Raw genomic sequence first — 25,672 nt, 5'->3', positions numbered from 1 at the left:
TACCTGGTCCTCTGTTCCTACAGGCTCCTCAGCTCGGCAAGACTGGTTTCTACAGTCTTTTTCCCTAGGCTCTGGCAATCAGATGCCCTTGATGTCATCAAGTCTGATGCAGGGCACATAGCCCAGCACAGGACATGAGGACACAGAGGAACAGTCCACTGCCAGAGCATACGGAAATACTGGAGGATCGGGTAAGTAAAAATGTTTTCTCTTTCCCCTAGATGTGAAAAAGTGTTTAACCCTCGCAGTGCAGGGACATCACCACTGTAAGGGATGATTTTTTTTCTTTTCCTGGATTTGGGCTTTAAAGCAAAACTGCCTCTAGAGAAATACAGGTGAGTGGACAGGGTGTGTTTGGACTCTTCAAAATGACAATAATGAGTCCTTGGTGGAACTGACATTTTTAAGAGTAACAATGGCCGTGCCCATGTTTCTGTACTAACAGCTTTCCATTAAAGTGGACATGATATTAAAATTCACATTTCACATGAATAGATAGTGCCCAGGTCAGCAGTGCTATTTTAGGAAAGAAAAAAAGTACCTCTTCTCTGCAGCCTGGGCAGCCTCTGGCTATCAGAGGCATTGTGGGGGCTTTGTGTCATCATTAGGAAGGAGGATGCAAAGTCTGAATATGCAATGAGCAAAACCACTGCGTGCGTATATTTACAAACAATACTTATATGCAAGGTTCTTATACAGTAGCATACTTTAGGAAGATTGTTTTCATTCATCTGATCACCCGCTTGATCATACCTAGATGACATTGAAACTGCTTGTGTTCCTCTTTAAGCTTTCAGATAATGAATACCTGTGCCTCTTCATGTTGGTAACCCTTGATCTACTAGACCAGTGGTTCTCAACTTGTGGGTCGCGACCCCTTTGGGGGCCGAACGACCCTTTCACAGGGGTCGCCTAAGACCATCGGAAAACATATTTCTGATGTGCAAAGAGCAGCTACTGTGTAGAAAGCAGCTGCTGTGTAGAAAGCAGCTACTCTGTTAAAAGCAGCTACTGTGTTGAAAGCAGCAGTATTGGAGGTAAAACAACACTCATGAATTATAATTACTGGGTAAATAATGTTATGGTTGGGGGTCACCACAACATGAGGAACTGTATTAAAGGGTCACAGCATTAGGAAGCTTGAGAACCACTGTACTAGACCGTTTATCATTGATTCCATTATTTCTTTTGGATAGGAATGCAAATCCCCATGTGTACTTTATATACCCCCACATGACATTGGGCTAGCCTGGGTCCATTTCTTTTGTAGCCCACAAACTTGTACTCCAAGTGGTAGGAATAGCAAGATAGGAAGACAATACTCCAAGTAACTTATTAAAAAACCTTGTTTAACTCCTTGGCGTGGAGCATACGCAAATATGCGTCCTCTCGGGGGCTGGGCCTCGGCACTGAGGGGTTGCATATTTGCGTACCCATTGTAAACAAAAGATGTGCCAGGAGTGCACGCCCTGCATGATCCCGGAGCATTTACTGACGCTTCACAGAGAGGTTCCGATTGCTACTTTGAGCTTTCTGATCATGTGACAGCCAGTCACAGCGGTCACATGACCCTAAACACCACGCTGCCTCCCGGTGTCACAAACCCCTTAAAGGGCACCAAGGGTTTAAAGCTGAAGTTTAGGTATGGCAATTTTGACATAGTTATATTGCTCCAGCTTACTTTAATGTAAGTACGTATGCACTTTACCTCTGTGATCCTTCCGGAAGCTGGAAATCATCGTAGTAGATAACAGTGCTATAGTAATTTCCTGTATCATCGTAGTAGATAACAGTGCTATAGTAATTTCCTGTTAGCTTCTGGATCCCTTGCTGTGTGGCTACTTTGTTGCTTTCTGAACACAGGAGTAATCCCCAATAAATGCAAAGTGTTCTCTGATTGGACGAGGTAGAGATTGTGACACCACCACCCTGCCTCTGCACCTCAAACAATCAGAGAAAATTTTGCGAAAATGCAAAGTGTTCCCTGAATGGCAACCATGCTGAGCGAGCTTCCTGCTGTGTTTGCAATGCAGCAGAGGGACCCAGGAGCTAGTGCAGATCACTGTAGCAGCTGTGCCTACTTCAGTGATTTCCAGCATCCAGGGGGATCCCACAGGTATGGCACATACATACTTACATTGGGCCAAGCTGGTCTAATGTAACTGTAAAAATAAAAGTAAAAATGGTGCAGTGCCCTTATATTATACCCGTGAATAAATAAGTAAAATCAATTTTTAAAATATTAATTCAGTAATTAAATAATAAATAATTTCCCTTAATTTATCAAAATATAAAATGTGCAACTCATTATTATAGAGATATATAATACATCAATTGTGGAGAAAGAAAAAAAAATCCAAATTATATGAATAAAATAATCGAAAATATAAAAATGTATATAATTAAAATTGATTTATAAAAATATATATACTTAAAATTAATAATTCATAAATGTCCAATATAGTTGAAGATCCAATCATAAGTTAGATCCCATCAGAGTGGGACTATTCACTGCAAATTAACTGTTCACATAATTCCGGATAAAAATGCTCAAAATAAAATGAGTTACTTGGTGTGTTCTTCTATAAGTAGCAAACTGAATGGTTCTCCTCTTTGCTCCTACTATTCTGCTGTAAATGGATCCTGGGTAAGGTCTTCCCTCCAACAGTTGTTATATGCTTCCTCCCTGTTACTCAGCGTATTGCCAGAGGAAAAAGAGAAAGGAATAGTGCCTTATCCTTGGTGAGCATAAGAATTTATTGGTGCCAATTTTGCACTTACCGATTTAAAAACATCAAAACGCTTTTGGTGTGTAATGTGTCCAGCCTGAACGACGTGTGGACACACACTTCCTGTACTCGCCGTGCATAGGAGTCCGGGTACGTGGTGACGTCAGTGCCCCTCCCCAAACTGTAAAAATAGTTCTGGTAGTCATCTTCAAATCCCAACTCCAGCAAAAGTTATTTTATTTTGGGATAGTGTGAGTAAAGGTTAGAACTTCTGTTTGATATTTATTGATGTCTGTGACCTCACTGGGCATATTTAAAGGGTAAGTTCTCCTTTCACAAAAAATGAAAAGATTAACTAACTTACAAACACCCTCCTCACCCCTGCAGTCCTCAGTGCATGTACCTTTAGGGATTTCCATCTTAGGACACAGTCTTCAGCTGGTATAATGGCTCAGCACTTTATTACTTCAATAACCAGAACCTGAGGCTGTATAGCAGCGTATTGCTCACAATGGCACTGACTAAATAAATGCGCTGACCAACGAGAATCTTCTTCTATGCTCTTGGACGCCGTCCCAAAAGAAAGGATCCTCAAAGGGTCATTGGTCACTTGGCCAGCACTGACCAATGAACACTCGTCATTGCAAACACGCTGCTATACAGTTTTCATTGCTTTATAATGAAGTTTCAAAGGATCATTATATCGTCTGAAAAAGGCTTCAGAAGATAGGGATCACAAAAGCTACATGCATTTGGGACTGGAGGGTGTTGTAAGTTAGTTCACCTTTTCATTTTTTGGTGAAGTTAATTAACCCTGTAATCTCACTCCCTGACTCTGTCTTTTAGCATAGGTTTGCCTTAATTGTCTTTTCTGCCACAGTATTCCATAGAGCTTTCCATACTATTTGGTTCTTTTCTAACCTATCTTGGAATTGGGGTGTTCTCACCTACTGTTAGGTGTGTCCACTGCTCCTGGAACTGTTTATAATGGTTGTGGCCAATGTGTAGACGCAGGAACTAAGGGGTTTATTTACTAAAGCTGGAGAGTGCAAAATCAGACTCCCTTCTGCATAGAAACCAATCAGCTTCCAGGTTTCATTGCCAAAGCTTCATTGAACAAGCTGAGGTTGGAAGCTGATTGGTTTTTATGCAGAAGGGAGTCTGATTTTGGACTCTCCAGCTTTAGTAAATAAACCCCTAAGTGTCCACTGTGTAGGCTCAGGAACTAAAGTGATAAAGGCATAAGCTCAGGAACTAAAATGGCCAATGTGTTGACTCAGTAGGCTCAGAATTAAAGTGGTGAGACCTTGTGACTTCACCTATCTTGGAATTGTGGGTGTTCTCGCCTACTGTTAGGTGTTTCCACTGCCCACTGCTCCTGTAACAGTTTATAATGGCTGTGGCCAATGTGTAAGCTCAGAATTAAAGTGCCGAAACCTTGTGACTTCAGTCCCAAATAGACGTAAGACCGTGTCCAATCATGTAACATGTAGCTAAAATGTAAATGCCAAGTTTTGTTGGATTGATAAATATAGTTTGATGGGTTTCTGTAAGAGAACAGGTTAAATCATATTTATAAATTGTATATCTTGTCTTCTGTCGCACCTTAGCTTATTGCATTGCATTTGTGTATGCCGGCAGCACACAGGAGGATTACATAGAAATAGATGTTTTGACAGTTTCTGGGGTAACGAGAAAGATGCTTTGATTACTGATGACTCTGCATCTCAGGAAAAATGAGACTTTTCCCAAAATGGTAGTAAGCCAAATATAAACATGACATGTATTTAGCTGATGTTTAAAGAATCCTAAAAAAATAATCAGTCTATTTATGAGAGCAGTCGTTTATTTACTCTTAACCGAGTTAAAGAAGTTCTACATACAGTCGTCTTACAATTAAAGCCTAACTCTAGCTATTTGCTTTTTGGGGGGTTGTTGCCTTTTTTTTTTTCTTCTTAGTTTTGTGAAAAGTAGAGAAGAGTTAACATTTCTGTTTTTATTTCTTATTTTCTGGGTGTTTTACCATCTAGTCCCTGTGGCTCCTGTACAAGAACGGGTTATGGGTGTCACAGGGACACAATAGCGCGGATGGCAATTTTATTAGTGTCATAAATAATATCCCTTTTCTGCTCTTCTCAAAATGTGTTTTTGTCTGTGTTGGTCAAATTTTTCATCACTTTCTGCCCATATAGAAATGATGGGTGATCTTCCCCATAAGAACACTGAGTCCAATAAAAGCTAGACAGAGGCTCTAATGCTTTCATGTGCTATCGAAAACTAAATACAAATGTTTGCCTAGAGTTGGGCTTTAACAATTAAAGCATATGTAAATTCCAACAATGAACATCTCTTATTTTGCCCCTTTTTGTTGGTAAAAGCAGTATTAAACCCCCAAGCAAAAATTTAATAAATTGCAAATTACCAATCCTTAAAGCAGAAATTTTTTTTTTTTTACAATGTGGGTCTGTGCCCCCACTGCATGGATCAGCTGCTTGTTGTTTCTAGGGGAGAGGACTAAGCTCATACTCACCTGACCCAACGATCCTACGGAAAACTGAGCTCCCCCACAGTCCAGTGGTGGACTGTTCCTGTCTGTGGAGTGTGCCTTGAGCATTCTGTCATCAAGAACAGTCCATTTACAAGACTGCTGGATCCCGGGGTAGGGGCAGGAGCCAAAATGACTAGTCTTGTGCGGGTAGGATTGGTGGGTCAGGTGAGTATATCTTCACTCTCCTCTCCCATAGAAGAAAATGAGCATTTAACCCGCAAAATAAAATTGTCCCCTATTTCTGCTTTAATGTGGTGGCTTTGATTTCTTTCTTGTAGTTGGACTTGCTTTCCTTAGTTTCACAAGGTTATCTGGCCAGTAACACACTTCCTGTTGTTGATTAGCATACATTCTCTGACCCGAATATGTGTAAATCTAATCTAACATGTTTCCCAACTGCAATATGCCCAACACTGTGGCAGATGCATGGGGGTTCCATTAATTGTTGTTGACACTGCCATTCATCGGAAAACATGGCACATTTTTGGGCTCCCCAAAACTGCATGGTTCTGCATCACCATGCAGTTCGGAGCGGCCGTGTTTTAAAAAAAGAATCAGGGATTTTTCTATGCATTTCCTGCAAGTATAATAGCCCATGAGGTGAACGTCTACTTTGTTTGGACAGCTTGATCTATCTGGAATTTGTAAAAGACTTACTGGTCAGGTCACAAGATGAAGGAAACAATCCTAACAAAATCTAATGCAGCACATTTTTGTTTAGATAGACCAATAAACGTATTTTGTTATATCTGTTCAATAAGTGTAAAAAAATACCCATTGATCTGCCAGATATCCAGTGAGCTCATCATTTTCTGTGCATTCTGCCTATGCTGCTGTTAGCAATTTTCAAGTTCTGTCTATGGACCACAGAACACCTCCCCCCTATTTTATGGGGAAGTAGAGGAGGTCTGTGGTCCTTACATACTTCCTGTCTAGGGTGACAACGCGGTACCTCCAGAGATAGTGACTGAGGGTTGTCACCCTAGGACAGGAAGTGTGTTCCTGGCAGGGACACCAGATGAACATAAAGAGAAAAATATTAGAAAATGCAGCCACTACATCTAAGGACCAGTAAGCTGCAATATAATACATTTAGGTCTTGGGTTTAAACACATTTTTACTACAAGTTAATGTAATTATCTGCATTTTGAAAAGGTGGGTAGTTGATTTTCATGGTTCATCTGGTGCAGCTGATTGCTCCACTCTACCTTGGTCTGTTGGTGTTCCTATAAGGCTCTGAAGCTTTGTATACAGAAATGCAATACAAGTGTATTCCTTCTTCTCAGCAATGTCCACATGGAAGAAAAATATATTTTAAATATATTCTTCCTAAATTTATTGACATATATTTGAAATACTACAATTTTGGCCGTATTCAATATATTAAAAAAAAAATATATATATATATATATATACTGTATGTTGAAATGCGTTTTTTATATATTACAAAATATATGAAAGATATTTTCAATAGAATATATTTTTTAAATATATTCAGATTTTTTTTTTTACATATAAAAAAAGTCATTTTAACATATATTTTTACATATATTTGTAAATGCATTCCCAAAATGTAGATTAAATGTATTTTTAAAGACATACAGTTTATTTGAAAATGTATTTTTAAAAGTATTTTTCATATATTTTGAAATATATAAAAAACGCATTTCAACATACAGTGTATGTGTATATATATATATATATATACACACTTTTTTTTTTTAAATATATTGAATACAGCCAAAATTTTAGTATTTCATATATATATATTTGGGAAGAATGTTTTTAAAATATATTTTTCTCCCATGTGGGTTGTTCATTGGTTGGGAGCATGCACAATGCAAAATCATGTTACAAGAGTCTACAGTCCCACCCAGAAGCATCTTGTATTCAGCTGCCCCGAATTATATGAGATTTTAAAGGTCAGTTGGGTGCCCCCTGACTTGTTTCCTGAATATCATTAGCAATTAACAAATTGATTCGCTTGCTCAGGGAGCTGTTTTTAAAATTGTGAGAGTGACTTATTCAAAGATGTTTCTAACACATGTTAATGTGACTTGTATTACTGGAGACAGCAAAACTAGACAAGTAGACTCTAAAGCACCCCATGTTTGTAGATCAGGGGTGAGAAACTGTCACCTCAGCTGTTGCAGAACTACATGTTTCATCATGCCTCTGCATCTGGGAACAACTGTCGGTCTTCTAATCATGTCTCTGCCTCTGGGAGTCATTATTGTAATCGCCAGTCTAGCAATACCTCATGGGACATGTAGTTGCCCAATCCTGCTGTAGATCGTACTCTGCAGGGACAGCGATTTTTGAGTTGAGGTCGCACACACACTGGCACTCCTGCATTTAGCTTTTCTAAACAGAGACGTTTTCTGGGAAGTATAAACATCTTATCCCAATGCCACAGTACAGGACACAGGCAAAGCAATCAATGGGTTATAGGCGTGTACCTTCCGGTGATTAGTACAAGCTCTATAAATACATTGCATGTGTCCTGTACTGTACGCCAAGATGGAATCCAGCTTTGGTTTACACTGATGCGATTTCCGATGCATTCCAGAATACATGGAATTGCATGGCAAGTGATATAACATGAGTTTCTATGGAGGCTGTTCAGATATATGCAGTGTGATTCCAATGCGATTTTAAAAAGGGTCCTGTGCCATTTTAGTGCAGTGCAATGCGATTTGTAGCTACATAGACTTGAATGGAAAACGCTCATCTGTCCTAAGATCAGGGGCAGACTGACAACTCATGGGGCCCCCGGGCAATAGGGGAACATGGGGCCCCCGTGTCCTCACTCACACTCAAACCACACCCAAAAAAGCCAATGAAAGGTACCAGGGGCATCTCATGCGGCCCCCTACTGACCCAGGGCCCTCGGGTGGTGCCCGAGTTCCCGAATGGTCAGTCCGCCCCTGCCTAAGATAACACAATTCCAGCAAATTTCTGCAAGTCTTTGCTTTCTTCCTTATCGCCCATCCCTGGTCCATGTCAGGAGAGAGACTGACTAAGAATGCTGCCAAATTGCATCCGAATCACACCTGAATCGCTGAGATTGAACTGAAACCGGCAGGAAAATTACTTATCTTATCTGTGTGAACCTAGGCTTACAGCTAAGCTAAATTCCGCTGTTATGCTTTCTATATTACTTTTTCATGCATTTAGATGTTCTTTCTTTAAAGTGATTTTAGTCGTGTTTACATGCATTTACATGCAATTAGCTGTAGCCACATTTTCTATTCGGATCCTGGATGCACAGAATTCTAATTTCTATAAACGCAACTAAACTAACCACATCTAAAGGTAAACACTCGGTGTGAATGATACAATTAAAAAAAAATCATTATCTGCATTTTTATGTGTTTACAAATGTCCTCTATACACATATAAATGCAGGTTTGACATTGCCAATGTGAATGAGGCCTGAATCTATATATTAGAACAAAAGAAACCATTGGAGTACTTGGTCCACAATCTCTCTGGTATTTCCCAACAAAGGCCAAACTAATGATGATTTCAAATTTGGCATTTTCCTTTAAGGTAGATTGCATGGAACGTGCATTTGATGTCACATTTAGAATGTTAGGATTTTGTGCCTATATGAAAGCTGAAGGGCTTTTTGTCCTACATTCCGCTCTGCCATTATTGTTAATGTCTCTTCCACACATTGTGACACTATGGGTGTCACTAACACTTTCAGCTTGGAGCTCCCGGCTTTCTACAAAGACTAAATAATGAAGAATAACAATGGGAGACCAATTAAGTTCTTTGCAGATTTTAATGTCTAAAGCCACAAGAAAAAAAGAATGTCAGTGTTGCAACTCAGCGTTCTCGACTTAGATCTCTAAATGCCTTGTTCTGGTGTCAGCGATAACTTGGCGGGGGAAGGAGAAATATGGAAGTGAAGCTACAAAATTTTCATTGTATTAGTCCTTATCTCCCTTTATGGTGTATTTTTCCTAATGATGACAGTTCACTCCAGTCGCTTCTTTCAAGAGGAACTTTCTTTCTCCACGTCCAAAACTTTCTTTTTTTTGTGTTACCATAATTCTTTTTCAGCTTCTGCAGCCTGAGTTTTTTCTTTTGTATGAACTCAAGTTTATTTTCCTTTCATCTTTGCCTCTGGTCCATTCCTCATGCCACCTTTACCTGTTCTGAAGCACGTGGCTGTTCGGTCCCCTTGTAACAACAAGATGATAAAAACAGATAACCAGCAAGTTACAATTTGAGTTATTTAAAAAGGTTTGGAAACATTTATAGCGTACTTCATGCAAGTGTCAGTTCATCTCAACACATCACAATCACACCTTGGTGTTCCGGGAAAGCATGTTTCTGCATTAATTCCTGGAAACATGTGAAAACACTTCAAAACAAGCATCGCACTTAATTCTTAATGACACCCCAAACGCGGTTAGCTGTCATGTGACAAAATGCACAGGAGCTACTTTGGTGCACATAGCACAACCCATTCAAGTGAATGAACTGACATATGGGGGTTTATTTACTAAAGCTGGAGAGTCCAAAATCAGACTCCCTTCTGCATAGAAACCAATCAGCTTCTAACCTCAGCTTGTTCAATGAAGCTTTGGCAATGAAACCTGGAAGCTGATTGATTTCTATGCAGAAGGGAGTCTGATTTTGGACTCTCCAGCTTTAGTAAATAAACCCCCCGATGTTGTGCATAAAAAGCGTAAAAAAAACATGCATTATGCAGGTGTGAGTGCGGCTTAAAAAGAGGATAGCAAATGGGGGCAGTGATGTGTTCAAAGATGTAGGATTCTTAAAGACCTGGCCATAAGGTATAAATATCAGCATGTAAGGACATTAATGTGAAGCAATATAAAGAATTTTTACTATTTAAATAACTTTTAACTTTTCTTTAGATACACAGCTACTAATTAGAGTCAACCCTGGGGACTGCAAACTGAAGTCGGAATAGAACAAACTGTTGAAATAGATCTGCAATGTGGGAGAACAAAGAACATCCCATTAATGATAAGTGAGGACAGAACTCAGCTGTAAAAATTATAACCCCCCCCAGTAGTAGAGCCAAAGCCCTCCCAAAAAGAGAGCCAGAGAACATTTATAATAATAAGGCCAGGTATGCTCTGAAAAATTCAGCAATATGCTTCACCTACAATAATAGAGCAAGGAAGACCCTTCAATATATAGTTAGAAAGTCTTCTATGTAGCTATACAGCCCCAATAGTAATGTTGCAGATTACACAAAGCCATAAACTTCTTCAAAAGTACAGCCAACACCCCCCCCCCCCCCTTCCCACCACCAATTAATAGAACCATATACAGCTCCCTAATAGCATATTTTTAATCCCCTCAATGAAACAGCCATGTACTTACTTTATAGCACCCACTCCCCCCAAAAGTAATGCAGCCAAATACTTCTTCATTAGCACAACCGAACACTCCTCCGCCCAAATAAGACATATAGGTGTCCTTTTATGACACAGAGAATAGCTGTGATTCAACGGATCTCAGCTATTCTCTGGTCATTCGCAGTTTATGACACTCAGGAGATCATGTCAGCCCTTCTCTGGAGATCTGTGTTCTCCCTCCAGATTCTCCAGCCCAGAGCTGGAGAATCGGAGGGACCGCAAACTAAGCAGAGATAATTTACCTCTGCTTAGTAAACTGATCTTTTACTGTAATCTCGCGAGATTATAGTAAAATCAGCCGTTTTCCAGAGTTTGTAGACCGTTCTCCAGCCTTTGGAGATCGTTCTCCCTTCGTTTGAAGAACTGCTTCATAAACTGCATTCACAGGAGAACTGTGTTCTCCAAGAATGCCGGAGAACTGAGCAGCGATCTATTACCGCTGGTTCATAAATGGACACCATACTGTACATATACCCCCACTTCAGTGATGAATCTGGAACTGCTGTCCATGGTGCTGAACATTGCTGTTTTATCTCTAGTTATATGCTGCCTCCATTTATATATATATATATATATATTTTTTTTTTATTTTTTTTTATTATTATTATTTTAAGGTTTGGCAAAATAGGATATGTGGTAACCAATAGCAGCCTGTTTATAAATCAGTAATTATCAGTGAATATACTGTATGTGTATGAGTATAGTCAGCAGATTCAAATCCAGTGTTATGGACATTTACCTTGTACTCAAAATTATGAGCTAAATTCGTACAGCTATGAAGTAGAACTCCAGTAAAGAAAAGCTTTAAGAGGAACTGTAGCCACCCCCCTGATCATTTTTACATTTTTTACCCCAATTTACCAATCTCTCTGGATTATCATCTACTGTATAAACATGTTCACATGCCCAGTGGATCCAATGTTTTGCTGTTACCTGGGTTCTTGCAGCTGGCCTCCAATGATGGGGTACCAGGTCTGCCCTCCTCCAGTCGCTCTGTGTTGAAGCCAATGCCTCCTGGGATATTTGAAGTATACATCCCAGGATTCAACAGGATAAGGGTGATGTCATTTTCACCTAGGAAAAAATGGAGACTGGGAGAGGGCAGGAGTGTGAATAAAAAAATAGCTTTCCACACTGTACATATGAAGGTCCACTTTAATACACAATTGAAATACATAAGTAACCTTTTGGATTTGATTGACCCTCATCTGCCACACTGCACAGCCAGGCAGGTGAAGAGGTTAGATCTTGGTTGAGCTTTGTCCAAAAAGCAGACAAGGAATATTTTACAAGGACAGAGCACTATTTACTGTATATCATAGTCAAGGACTGTTGCCTTTATTGTCTGTCTAAACTTAGATTGCAAAATGCAAGCAGGACAACAGCTTCCAGTAAATGTACATATCATGATTTGTCCACTTGCTGAAAAAGCTGATTAGAGTAAAAGGTGTTAACATCATATAATTACTTTTGACATTTTTTGTTTTTGCTCCTAAAAAAACACACTCCTAATATGGGATCTTTTCAGGTTTACACCCACTTAGGTGGTGTGCTATAGTCATTATGACAGAGCCTTCATATGGTATGAGATGTGACATGTAAGATAAGGCGGCTCATTTTGACAACATGAACGCCAGCTAACGTCAGAAACGTGGCTCGGCGTGACAGATCCATAGATCACAGGCCTCCAGAAATCTGGATTGATAGGTTATGCTGAGCATGCTGCATCCTATGGGACAGATCATTCAACATGAACGACTTGACATAGTGGCCTCATAGTAAATTCACAACTGGGCTGTTTTTATGGAATCTTCTCCCATTACAGCTAAAAAGCAAAGCGAATGAATTGCATTGTCAGAAGAAGAAAGAAACGGATAAATCACTCAGTAGGGGTTTCAAACCAAAACTGCTTTTCCAATACCTGATTGCTTCTCATTCCACTGTCCAATCCATGGAGGCTTCCATATTCTGCATAGGAACTGCAAGCCTCGGCACATCATAAATTCCATCTTCACGTGCTGACACTATGGCTGCCCGTTGTCATATCTCTGCTGTATTATGTCCAACGATATATAGATACAGTAACCATCTTTGTATTTTATCACGGGGTCCTAATTGTTTATATAATATTAATAAATAATATGCAAAGGTCTAGTCACTATGTATCTCCTCCAGCCTTCAATTTATATTTAGCACAGAAAACTTACTGAAGGATAGACATGTATATTTGAAGTCTGAGCTATGAGTGTGCGTTGTTTTTTTACTCTAATACCATAAAGGCATGTATATAGGTTTGGCTCAAAGGGCAGCTGGGAGTGTGTTTCTTATACCCATCTAGGGCCTCCTCATCTCTAGTGTAGGTAAGGTGTATTCAGACCAACTAATATATGTAAATCAGTGTCCCAAAACTTCTGAAACCCTGTGAAAAACACTCTAAAGAAGTCTCACTTTCACCCTTGAAAGTATAAATTAATGAACTAAATACCCTTCTTAGTGTCCATATAAACAATCAAAAATAAAGTCCATAAATTATTTCTTCCAAAAAACTCACCATGTAAACCCAGTATGTGCCGTATACCTCAAAATAAAATAAAACTCAATAGTGTATTATCCTCACATTAAATTCATCCAAATATCACAAATAATTATACCAAAAACCTTGTAAGTCTCATGCAAAAAAACGCAGAAATCGTGCAAACACGTGGTGACCTGTGAAACACATGATAGTGAACCATTCTGTGTATTAATATTATAAAGTACTTCAGTGAACACATCCAATGTGGCTGAATTGCATACCCTTACCCAAATGAGTAATAAGACAGCCTTTATATATATATATATATATATATATATATATATATATATGTCCAAAGGAGGGTACAGATGAAGATCTGCTAGGACCTCGTGGGTACCTTCTGATCCCCCAATACTCCTATCGATACGCTTGTCTCCTTTCGTACTCCAGTAAATTCATTCATAGAGAAAGAAGATTCGTATAGTGTAGTATGTTTAAAGATATGATAACTCCACGCTTTATTAATTATGCTTACATAAAATGCCACACATCTAGCATAAAAGATCCCATGATCCACCTTGCAGCAGCTTCCAGGAATGCCAACCACTATTCCCACAGTTAAAATGGCCGCTCCGCTACTTCCAGTCTCTCGGGCAACGTCACGTCCCTGGAAGTTCTCGTCATGTAGGAGAGCTCGAGCACAATGTTGTTGTTCGGTCCGTCTCCAAGATGCAAATCCAAGATGTCAGATTCCTTTCAACTCTTTATTCAGTTAAATATCTAATAACAAATATTGATTTAGTCCAGTAGGGGCTAATGTAGCTGGAATGGCTGTAGAAACATCAGAAGCCATAAAGAGCAAGTGTTCCGAAGGTCTAGTCACTATGTATCTCCTCCAGCCTGCAATTTATATTTAGCACAGAAAACTTACTGAAAGATAGACGTGTATATATGAAGTCTGAGCTATGAGTGTGCGTTGTATTTGACTACAATACCATAAAGGCCTGTATATAGGTTTGGCTCAAAGGGCAGCTGGGAGTGTGTTTCTTATACCCATCTAGGTCCTCCTCACCTCTAGTGTAGGTAAGGTGTATTCAGACCAAAACACAGGGAGCACAAGTTTGAGCCTTCCCTTAAACTGATGGTTGTAGTGTTTTTCCTTTCATTGTTTTTTTTTTTATTGTTTTTTTGTAGATTTTTAAATACAGAGTACAAACTCGACCACATTTTAATACAAAAACAGAATCATGACAATAAACAGTAGTTAACAGCAGTCTTATACAAATGAAGTATGCAGTGTTTTTCTATGGACAGCAATAGTCCAGTCCCCTTTCATTGTGTGTGCTCTTCCATTTAGGCCACCATGCTCATGAGATTGCACAATGCCATGAAGACTTTTTTTGCAATGCAACTAAATGCACTAATGTCCTAAAAGCATTTTCTGCCTAAAAATGGTAAATATAGGTATATCAGACTTCTTAGAGTGGTAATTGGGATTTCCTTATAACTACATGACTGCGGATACTAGATATTAATAGATATTTTGTAGCCATGGGAAAAAACTTTTTTCCCTGTTTTTTCCAGAAAAATTTTACATTTTGGAAAATAAAAACAATTCAGCTTGGAGTAGTGTTACAAACTGAAAGTCATTTTGTTACAATAGGACGGTGAAATGCAATGTATAGAAAATTATTATGCTTGAAATAAAAATGTAGCTTATTCAGTAAATAAATTAAACTTGCATTTGAAAATGTAATTTTTTTATTACAAATGGAATAACAGGGACTGTATATGTTAAAGCAGAGCTCCAGGCTCCCCCCCAAAAAGTAAAAGTCAGCAGCTACAAATCCTATACAAAAATAAGTATACAATACTCATGCACTGCCACAAATGAATGATAAGCTGCTGCAAGCACTTACATGTGTTCCAAAGTACAGAGTAATGTACTCCGTGGATAACCTCACTGCCCCTCAAAAGAAAAAAGGGGGGGCATGGAGAAATGGGGTATTTAAGGTGAAATCAAAGCTCAAACCAAAACATATTAATATAAAATTACTTTTTAATCTATACAAACTTAAAAAAAATGGTATTCTACAAACATGTTATACAAGCTGTGGACTGCACAGTAATCCTATCCACTTGATTGGAAGGATCAAAGTGCATATAGATCAACGCGTTTCACCCCTAAGAAGGGCTTCTTCGGGATCCACTTCGTTAAGACAGCTTATACACTTGTGTAACCACAAAAAAGTTGTAACTATACATGAATATCAAAATAACCAATATGTATGGCCACACCAGCAAGTGATGTTCATACGGTATAGGTGATATCCAAGAGGTTGAAATCCACCCTAAAGCTACAGAGAAAATTCAAACTTGGATATCTCACAGGAACGCCAGTCCCAAAATGGTGTGGGTCATATAACAGATCTTCCAAGCACAGGGATATCAAAAATCCCACCCAGATGTCTTAAACAGCTCTTAAGTAAGTTTTATGATATAAAATGAAAGCTAGATGCATCAGCTAAATGAAGGGAGCAATGAACCTGGATATCCCACTTGTATGGATGGCATCCATAGCCCAAAATGGTGGCGGAGCCACATTAATAAAATTCCGCAAGAATAGTGTTGCAGTGTGCAGCACTATTCTTGTGGAGCTACAAATCCTGTAGTTGTTGCCTTTAATATAAAGACACGCACCTGTCCTGGGATCCAGCAATGTCCTTTCCCAAGCTGATTCTTTATTCAGCTTCAGGCGCAGGTGCATCTTCAGTAAGGGAAACCGGAAGTAAAGTCTTGCTGCTTCACAGCCAGTTTCCCACTGCGCATGCACGCTGCGCTTTGTGAATGGGCCGCAGTCTTCTGGGACCTGTGAAGTGTCCTAGAAGGCTACAGGGGTTTGTAGGGGGGATCTGAAACCAAGTCAAAACCAGCTACCCCCTCCCCCCCAAAAAAAGTGGCAAATGTGCCAGTCCAGGGGGGGAGGAGGCAGACAAGCAGAACTTTTCCTTTTGGATGGAGTTCCAATTCAAGAACATTTAACTATACATGAGAACCGGTAACCCCCCCTTTCCCTAATAATAATTTATAAGCTTTCTGCCAATATGCGTTTTCAATTATTGACAGTACTGGTCCAGAAGCATATATTGCTCAATGAAGAGCTTGTTCAATTTTCTCCTGATTTTTCAGGTGTCATTTTATCTATAAATTAAGGGATTGTGTATTTTTGGGAGGCCGTGGTTTAAAACACTTCCTTACTTGAAGATGCTGATGGTGAAGAAACACTTTTCATTCCATAAAGTGTGTTAATATCTTTAGGGCACGTCTGGCATTCCAGGATGTGGTTTGTCATCCTTGTAGCATTTGGAAAACAATATTTGCAAATTGCAGCTTTGCTCTCAGCAGAAATTGCACTGTGGAAATGTTTCCACACTCTAGATGTTGGTCTCACCATTTTACTGAGAAGAGGAAGAGAAAAAACAATTTACTTAGCTGACTATTGGTAAGCATTATGCTGTGATGGTGGATAACATTTTTAGGAATCATTTAAAGGTTAAAAAAGATAAACTAATTTGTCAGTCAAATTTACCCTCTTACCTGTCAAGGCCTGAGAGGGAGAAAGAAACTATCCTCTATTGTATCCCAACAATTACCCAACTATAGAAGGTACAAGATGGAGCCCACAAACAAACTAAACTGGAACCTTTCCCCTGCAGTGCCTCCTAGTGGCAGAAATGCATATTTCTCTTGTTTGAGAACTGCATTGAGAAGTAAAATGTTACTTGAATTGTATTCCAGGCTTTGCTTGTCTTCAGCTGAGAGAACGTGCAATAATTTAGGACTTTACATATAGTCTAAGAAATCTTTCATTAAGGTCTTCATGTTATATAGTTTAAATACCATGTCATAAATATATTACTTATTTTTAAAGAACGTACTTCACACTTCTTATTTTTCCAGAAAAAAAACAAAAAATGGCTTAAAAAAAAAACAGAAAACATTTTTTTTCCCCATGTTTAATTTTTTTCCACATTTCTAGTGGATACCAGGACCTTCCACATACAAATACACCATGCTCTGCTGCTGTGTATGTTTCTCCGAGCCTTGAAGTCCAGTCATTATATCTGAAGAACAGATTTAAAATCCCTTTATGTGAGATGCTTTTTGTAGTCACATACAGGTGAAACTCGAAAAATTAGAATATCGTGCAAAAGTTCATTTATTTCAGTAATGCAACGTAAAAGGTGAAATTAATATATGAGATAGACTCATTACATGCAAAGCAAGATAGTTCAAGCCGTGATTTGTCATAATTGTGATGATTATGGCTTACAGCTCATGAAAACCCCAAATCCACAATCTCAGAAAATTAGAATATTACATGCAATCAATAAAACAAGGATTGTACATAGAACAATATCGGACCTCTGAAAAGTATAAGCATGCATATGTACGCAGTACTTAGTTTGGGCCCCTTTTGCAGCAATTACTGCCTCAATGCGGCGTGGCATGGAAGCTATCAGCCGGTGGCACTGCTGAGGTGTTGTGGAAGACCAGGATGCTTCAATAGCGGCCTTTAGTTCTTCGGCATTGTTTGGTCTCATGTCTCTCCTCTTTCTCTTTGTAATGCCCCATAGATTCTCTATGGGGTTCAGGTCAGGCGAGTTTGCTGGCCAATCAAGCACAGTAATCCCAGGGTCATTGAACCAGGTTTTGGTGCTTTTGGCAGTGTGGGCAGGTGCCAAGTCCTGCTGGAAAATGAAGTCAGCATCCCCATAAAGCTCGGAAGAAGCATGAAGTGCTCCAAAATCTCCTGGTAGACGGCTGCGTTGACCCTGGACTTAATGAAGCACAGTGGACCAACACCAGCAGATGACATGGCTCCCCAAATCAACACAGACTGTGGAAACTTCACACTGGACTTCAAGCATCTTGCAGTGTGTGCCTCGCCATTCTTCCTCCATACTCTGGGTCCTTGGTTTCCAAATGAGATGCAAAAGTTGCTCTCATCAGAAAAGAGGACTTTGGACCACTGAGCAACAGACCAGGTCTGTTTTTCTTTAGCCCAGGTAAGACGCTTCTGGCGTTGTTTGTTGTTCAGGAGCAGCTTGACAAGAGGAATACGACATTTGAAGCCCATGTCCAGGATCCGTCTGTGTGTGGTGGCTCTTGATGCACTGACTCCAGCCTCAGTCCACTCCTTGTGAAAGTCCCCAACACTTTTGAATGGCCTTTTCCTGACAATCCTCTCCAGGCTGCGGTCATCCCTGCTCCTTGTGCACCTTTTTCTTCCACGCTTTTCCCTTCCACATAACTTTCTATTAATGTGCTTTGATACAGCACTTTTGGAACATCCAACTACTTTTGCAATTACCTTTTGAGGCTTTCCCTCCTTATGGAGGGTGTCAATGATGGTTTTCTGCACAACTGTCAGGTCAGCAATCTTTCCAATGATTGTGGTTCCTACTGAACCAGACTGAGAGACCATTTAAAGGCTCAGGAACCCTTTGCAGGTTTTATGGCTTAATTAGCTGATTAGAGTGGGACACTTTAAACCTAGAATATTGCACCTTTTCACAATAGTCTAATTTTCTGAGATTGTGGATTTGGGGTTTTCATGAGCTGTAAGTCATAATCATCACAATTATGACAAATCACGGCTTGAACTATCTTGCTTTGCGTGTAATGAGTCTATCTCATATATTAGTTTCACCTTAAGTTGCATTACTGAAATAAATGAACTTTTGCACGATATTCTAAATTTTCGAGTTTCAACTGTATATCGATTTACCTTTAAATTCAGTTTCCAAGGAAAGTCTCAACAAACTTTTACTTTGTTAAACAGAATTCCTTTTGGTCAGCAGTTTGGGTTGTTGCAGTTCTATAGAAAGTGAAGAATGATCCAAAAGCCTGTCCCTAATAAAACATGGAAGTCCATGTATAAAGGGGGTCCTGTGCCAGTGGTGGACTCCACACAATCTGTATAAACCAAGGAAAGATTTGGAAAACATTGTCATTATTCAGTTACAGAACAAGAAGCAAAGAATGAGGGCACATTTACCGTTTTTGCTGCTCATGAACATGCATTGTGTTAAGGAAGAACATTGAAATGAATGGGCTCCCAATGCACATTAATGTGTCGATATTGCAATTCCCTTCTCACTGGCCTACCCAAACGAGCGCTATCCCCACTCCAGTCGATCCTAAACTCAGCGGCTAGACTCATCCACCTCACCAACCGCTCCACATCTGCCACCCCCCTCTGCCAATCCCTTCATTGGCTCCCGATTGCCCAACGCATCAAATTCAAACTGCTAACTCTGACCTACAAAGCCATTCACAATGCCGCCCCGAACTACATAACTGACCTGATACCCAAATACCACCCTACCCGTGCCCTCCGCTCCTCACAGGACCTCCTACTCTCTAGCTCCCTGGTCTCCTCCTCCCACGCCCGATTGCAGGACTTCTCTAGGACTTCCCCCATCCTCTGGAACTCCCTACCCCAATCCATCAGACTGTCGCCTACCCTCCTCACCTTCAGGCGCACCCTGAAAACCCTCCTCTTCAGGGAAGCCTACCCCAACCTCACCTAACACCTGACCTCACCTAACAACTAACCTCCTCCACTCCTTCCACCACTCCATCCCCCACAGCCATCTCCTCCTGTATCACCTTCCCCTCCCTCCTAGATTGTAAGCTCGAAAGAGCAGGGCTTTCGAACCCCTCGTGTATTGTATTGTTACTGTCTTGTCCAATGTTCTGTCCCCCTTGCTACTGTACAGCGCTGAGCAAACCCATTGGCGCTATATAAACACTGTATAATAATAATAATACATTGAGTCCAGTAAAATACCTGTTAATCCTCTTGAGAATCCAGTGTCCTTATAACTTTCTGTGCACACAAACCATGTTATAAACTTTCCCATCTATCTTCTGTGAATACAAAACAACTCCCCTGTACATTATGGAGAAGGTGAGGACCGGGGAAAGTGCTTGTAGTCCAAATCAGGAGAGCAGCCTAGAGTGGCAACACTGCTCATCCTAGTACAGTGCGAGTTTCACTCTCAGGATCACCAAGTAAAAGTCATGAAAACAGACTGAGAAAAAAATTAAAACTAATACAGCCACCACATGTAAGGACTGGTAACCTGCAGTATATTACATTTTTATTCTTACATTTAGATGTTTGAAAAGCCCATGAGTATTGACCTCGATGTCAGACCACTGAGATAAATTCTGGCTGGTCTCTGTGGGATACAGATATTGCTACTTTGCTCATTGACTTCTTATTGAATAATGCTGATTGAGAGAGAAGGAATGTAAATGTCTTTACAAGGAAATGTACATAATAAGTGATATATAGAACATATAGCCTTGTGTGTAACGCTTGCCTTAAGGGTTTGGGAAAGGTAATTGGTGTTTTCAGTTCCACTGTTTAACAGTAACCTGACCTCTTTGATTGCCTGAGGTGCATTGTCTAGTTGCTTTATTTCACACTTGGGTAGCAATGGATTATTATAGTTTATTGATCAAAATGCATAAAAATTAGGCCAAAGGTAAACTCAGGGGTATTTACAAAGCAGTGAGCCTGACATTGAGCAAAGTCACATTTACTGCTTTATAAAAATCAACACCATAGGGCTCATTTATCTTTGTGGCTGGGGGTGGCATTAAAAACATGCGGCTGAGCCATTTCTTTAATGCCCCCCTTTCATAAGCTGCAAAGGCCCTGGATGGGGTTGTTTAAACGCCATAGTTGTGATGCTTTGATTCTGCAGCAAAAATGATCCTTCCTGTTGCATACGGCAGGCAGTATCGCCACCAAACATGACCCATTTAAGAGAAAGAGGACATACCAAAGACACGCTGCAATCACATGCAACACATACGGTTGGGGCAGCAGTTGCATGATTAAAATAGGCAATGAGGAGGTGTCATTTTTCCTCCTCCCTACCTGGTAAATACCTCTGAAAAGTTATGCAAGCAATCAGTTTTCAGAAGCACAACAATTTAGCTACACATCTTAACCTAGCCTTAACCACTTGCACTCCTGAAGATTTACCCCCCCCCCCCCCCCCCGACCAGGCCATTTTCTGCGATACAGTGCTGCATTACTTTAACCACTTGCCGACCAGCCACTGTAGAAATACTGTGGCAGGTCGGCACGGCTGGGCAAAAGCATGTTTTAAAACATGCGTTTGCAAAACAGGTAGGGGGCGCAAGCGACGCGCGCCGCCGCCCTACCTGCATCGCCGATCCCGGCCACGGGTGTCAGTCGCTGGGTCACGGCCAGTTATTGCCAGCCGTGTCCCGCCAATTATTGGCAATCACTGACAGAGAGCAGGGCTGCAGTAGCTCTGCTTTCTGTCAGTTCCCTGACAGCTCCTGACATGCTGATCCGGAGAGAAGAGTTTATCTCTCCCGATCAGCCTGTCCCCGTGCAGTACACACCCCCACCCTCTAGTAAAACACTCCCCTCATACAGTTAACCCTTTCAGTGAATAAAAAAGGTAACCCTTTCCTCCCCAGTGCCATTAATACAGTGTCAGTGTTTTTTTTTTTGCACTGATCACTGTATTGGTGTCACTGGGGATGTCAGTGACCCCAAGTCAGTTCCCCCCAGTTTCAGAATGTCCGCTGCAGTCCTGCCATAAGTCGCTGATTGCCGCCATAAGTCACTGATCGCCGCCATAAGTCACTGATCGCCGCCATAAGTCACTGATCGCCGCCATTATTAGTATAAAAAAAAATAAAAAATCCAAGTATCTTTCCCGCCATTTGTAAACGCTATAACTTTCACGTAAACCAATTAATTTACACATATTGGGGTTTTTTTTCTAACAAAGACATGTCGCAGAATGCATTTTTGCCAAAATTTATGATGAAATTTGATTTTTAAATTTTTTTTACTGGACATGTTTTATAGCAAAAAGTCCAAAATATAGGTTTTTGTTTCTCAAAACTGTCAGCCTTTTTTTTTATAGCGCACAAAATAAAAACGCACAGGCGATCAAATACCACCGAAAGAAAGCTCTATTTGTGTGAAAAAAATGGCATAAATTTCATTTATGTACCGTATTGCATGACCGCGCAATTGTCCGTTAAACTAGCGCAGCGCTGTATAGCAAAAAAATGGCGTAAATTGCAGTATCTATACCACAGTTTGTAGACGCTATAACTTTCACACAAAGCAATCAATATACACTTATTGGGATTTTTTTACCAAAAACATGTAGTAGAATACATTTTGGCCTAAATTTATAACTAACTTTGAGTTTACTATATATTTTTTATAGCTGAAAGTAAAAAATATAGTTTTTCTTCAAAATGTTTGGTCTTTTTTGTTTATAGCGTGAAAAATAAAAAGCGCACAGGTGATCGTTTGGGTGCAGCATTGCATGACCGCGCAATTATCAGTTGAATTAGTGCAGTGCCGAGTAGCAAAAAGAGGCCTGGTCATTAAGGGGGGTAAATCCTCAGGAAGGCAAGTGGTTAACTGACAATTGCGCAGTCATGCAATGCTGTACATAAATTAAATTTATGTCCTTTTTTTCCCCACAAATAGAGCTTTCTTTCGGTGCGGTTTTTATTTTTTACACTATAAAAAAAAGACAATATTTTTTACTTTTTGCTATAAAACATATCCAGTAAAAAACTTAAAAAAAAATATAAAATTCGTCATAAATTTAGGCCAAAATGTATTCTGCTAAATGTCTTTGCTAAAAATAATCCCAATACACGTAAATGAATTGGTTTACATGAAAGTTATAGTGTCTACAAATGACTGTATACTAGTAATGGCGGCGATCAGTGACTTATAGTGGGACTACAGGATTGTCATGGGTATTCTGACACTGGGTGGGAACTGACTAACTTCCAGATGTTAAGCCCTTCCTGCCCAGTGTCATTAGTACACTGTCAGTGCTTTTTATTAGCACTGATCACTGTATTAGTGTCATTGGGATGTCGGTGGCATTTATTCAGTCACCCCCCAGTGTCAGAATGCCCGCCGCAATCTTGCAATAAGTTGCTGATTGCTGCCATTGCTAGTATAAAAAAAAAAATTCCAGTATATATACCTCCATTTGTAGACCTTATAACTTTCACATAAACCAATTAATTTACATGTATTGGGATTTTTTTTTAGCAAAGACATGTAGCAGAATATATTTCGGCCTAAATTTATGCCGAAATTAAATTTTTTTTACTGGATATGTTTTATAGCAAAAAGTCATATATACTGTATATATTTTTTAAATTGTTGGTCTTTCTTTGCTTATAGTGCAAAAAAATTAAAACCGCAGAGGCAATCAAATACCACTGAAAGAAAGCCCTATGGTTAATGTCTATTAATTGCTTCTTGCCAGTTGACTTGAAACGCTTGACAATACTGGGTGCATAAAAAACCCTTTGACAACGTGCCATTGCACGAAACGCGTCAGTACCAGCCTGCCACACCGACGTCACCCTCTACTGCTGGAGCCACGTGTCTGGCCAGCGGCCATCTTGGAGTCTTGGAAATTTTTACCTGCACATACTTCCCTGTAGCTGATGCTGTTATCATGCTGGATGTCATGTATAGCTGCTTGCCTAATAGCTGATGCTAATTGCTGCTATCACACTGGACGTTATAATAAGCTGCCTGATATGTGATTATCAACACTGGCTGAATAAAATATACTACACTATATCAACCTTTTGTCCTGGTGGATTATTTGAGCTACTTAAGGTGGATCTCACTTTGATGCTGAACTTACCTGATGCTGGGTGTAAGTAAAACCTGTGAGCAGTTCCCACTACCAGAGAGGGTCCACTGAGAGGTCCAGAGGACATTCCCTGGGTATACCAAGCACCGTCGGAGTGCCACATCCCCACCCGGTTCCAGATGACCACCAGTACCCCATATACTACATGCGTAAAAATATGTTTTGTCTGGTGAGTGCAAGCACACCCCTTTTTGCCTATCACGGAAGTCACAAGCACCTTATTATGTGATGGAAGTTTAATGGGAATGATTGATATTTTCCTATTTGGTAATACTGAGGCACCTTTCTAAAAACTTGAATGGATTTTTTTTATATTTATTCATCATATTCATGCGATATGTACCAGCCCAAAAAAGAACACACAAAGATCTTCACTTGAACATATTATATCACAGTAGGTTATTTAACACAAATTGTTCAGCCTGTCAGACCTATTGATAGGGTCACCTGCTCTGTGATAGAAACTTACATTTCTGCATTTTATATTTTCTATGTGAATGTTGAAGAAATATGGTAATATCTGCCAATCAGATTTCAGCTGTTATTTTGGCAGATGATGGAGCTAAAATGTTGTTGCTACAGACAACATCTACCCTTTCATTTCCTCCGTCTTTATTTGTAATGCCCGGCATGTATTACAGATTTGTCAGTGAGCCCTGCATGTCCTATTACTGTAATCCACTTGTGTTCATTTGACTTACTTGCAGTCTGTTTGGAGTGCTGAATTATTTAATACAATTATGAAAAACAGAGAAAAATGATTACAACCATCTAATTCAGAGCAGAGATTTTGATAATGGGCCTCTGGCAGAGAGGTCAGTTATTTTAAGAGACTTCTACAAATCTAAATTGAATTGTTTATGGTCGTCAATAGAGCAAACTCTTTGGCAGACTCCAGAGACCATTCCTGGTATTGGAAAGTGAGATGATGATTTTTTTTTTTTTTCCTCTTGTGCACAAATAATTAATAATTTTCTCCAATCAAGCGTGTGGAGAGATGAAATCCTGCTATTTAAATCCTTGGCTGTGCATGGATATTTCAAACTGCCTCTAAATATAGTCATTTGTTGTGGCTTCCAGCTGGAGAATAAATGCCGGGGCTTCTCATCGGGAATAAGAGTTGAGGTTAACGCCCAATGACGTTTGTAAAGCAGGAGAAAGCATTATGCCTTATTTATCCACGTTGGGAACATTAGCGTAATATCATGGTGGATGAGGACTAAGGAGATCTAAACACCATCATTTGAAAAATGAAATGTATAGCATTTCATATTGGCAGAGCCCTAGAGCTGCTTTTACATCTGCTTATTATCTATTGTAATAGGGACATATATACATAAAGATTTTTAATGTATTTTATTAAGGAGAAATTCCAAGAGACAAATACAATGTGTAAATAGTGATATCCTGCAAATGCCACAACTGTGCTTCATTTACCTAATCCATACACTGTGCAGTCAGACTCTAGAGAGCTTCTGCTGTCTGCCTATCTGAAACATATTCTGAATGACTTGTTCTCTCTGCTTGTAAAGTCTTATTGGTGGCTGAGGGAAAATTTCCACTGGTTCCTTGAGCCTGTTTTTTATCGAAGAGCTTTGGGGTACCTAAATGAATACAAATTTGTTTTTAAAGGAGCTGTGATGGTAGTGATTTCTAGCAGTTTCTTGTAGCATGCCTGTAGTCTCTGACATTCTCCCGTAGCATGC

The 25,672-nt window shown here is 39.8% G+C and overlaps 1 protein-coding gene and 1 long non-coding RNA gene across 5 annotated transcripts in view; one reads left to right on the top strand and one right to left on the bottom strand.

Moving 5' to 3' along the window:
• Positions 1-25,672, top strand: part of MAD1L1 (mitotic arrest deficient 1 like 1) — a 1,068,146-nt gene that overhangs the window by 1,019,869 nt on the left and 22,605 nt on the right. The gene's annotated exons all lie outside the window — the stretch shown is intronic.
• Positions 9,049-25,672, bottom strand: part of LOC149473050 (uncharacterized) — a 92,901-nt gene continuing 76,277 nt past the window's right edge. The window contains exons 3-4 of the long non-coding RNA XR_016313475.1: positions 11,616-11,773; positions 9,049-9,468 (exon numbers count right to left, since the gene is read on the bottom strand). This is a non-coding gene — a long non-coding RNA (uncharacterized LOC149473050). The remainder of the gene's footprint in view (positions 9,469-11,615; positions 11,774-25,672) is intronic.

The sequence above is a fragment of the Staurois parvus genome, unplaced genomic scaffold (genome assembly GCF_062004578.1).
Source record: "Staurois parvus isolate SC_StPar_1 unplaced genomic scaffold, SC_StPar_1.0 ptg000018l, whole genome shotgun sequence".
In the NCBI taxonomy this organism is placed as follows: domain Eukaryota; kingdom Metazoa; phylum Chordata; class Amphibia; order Anura; family Ranidae; genus Staurois; species Staurois parvus.
Note: the sequence above shows the minus strand (reverse complement) of the source record. Positions and strands in the feature narration are given on the sequence as shown.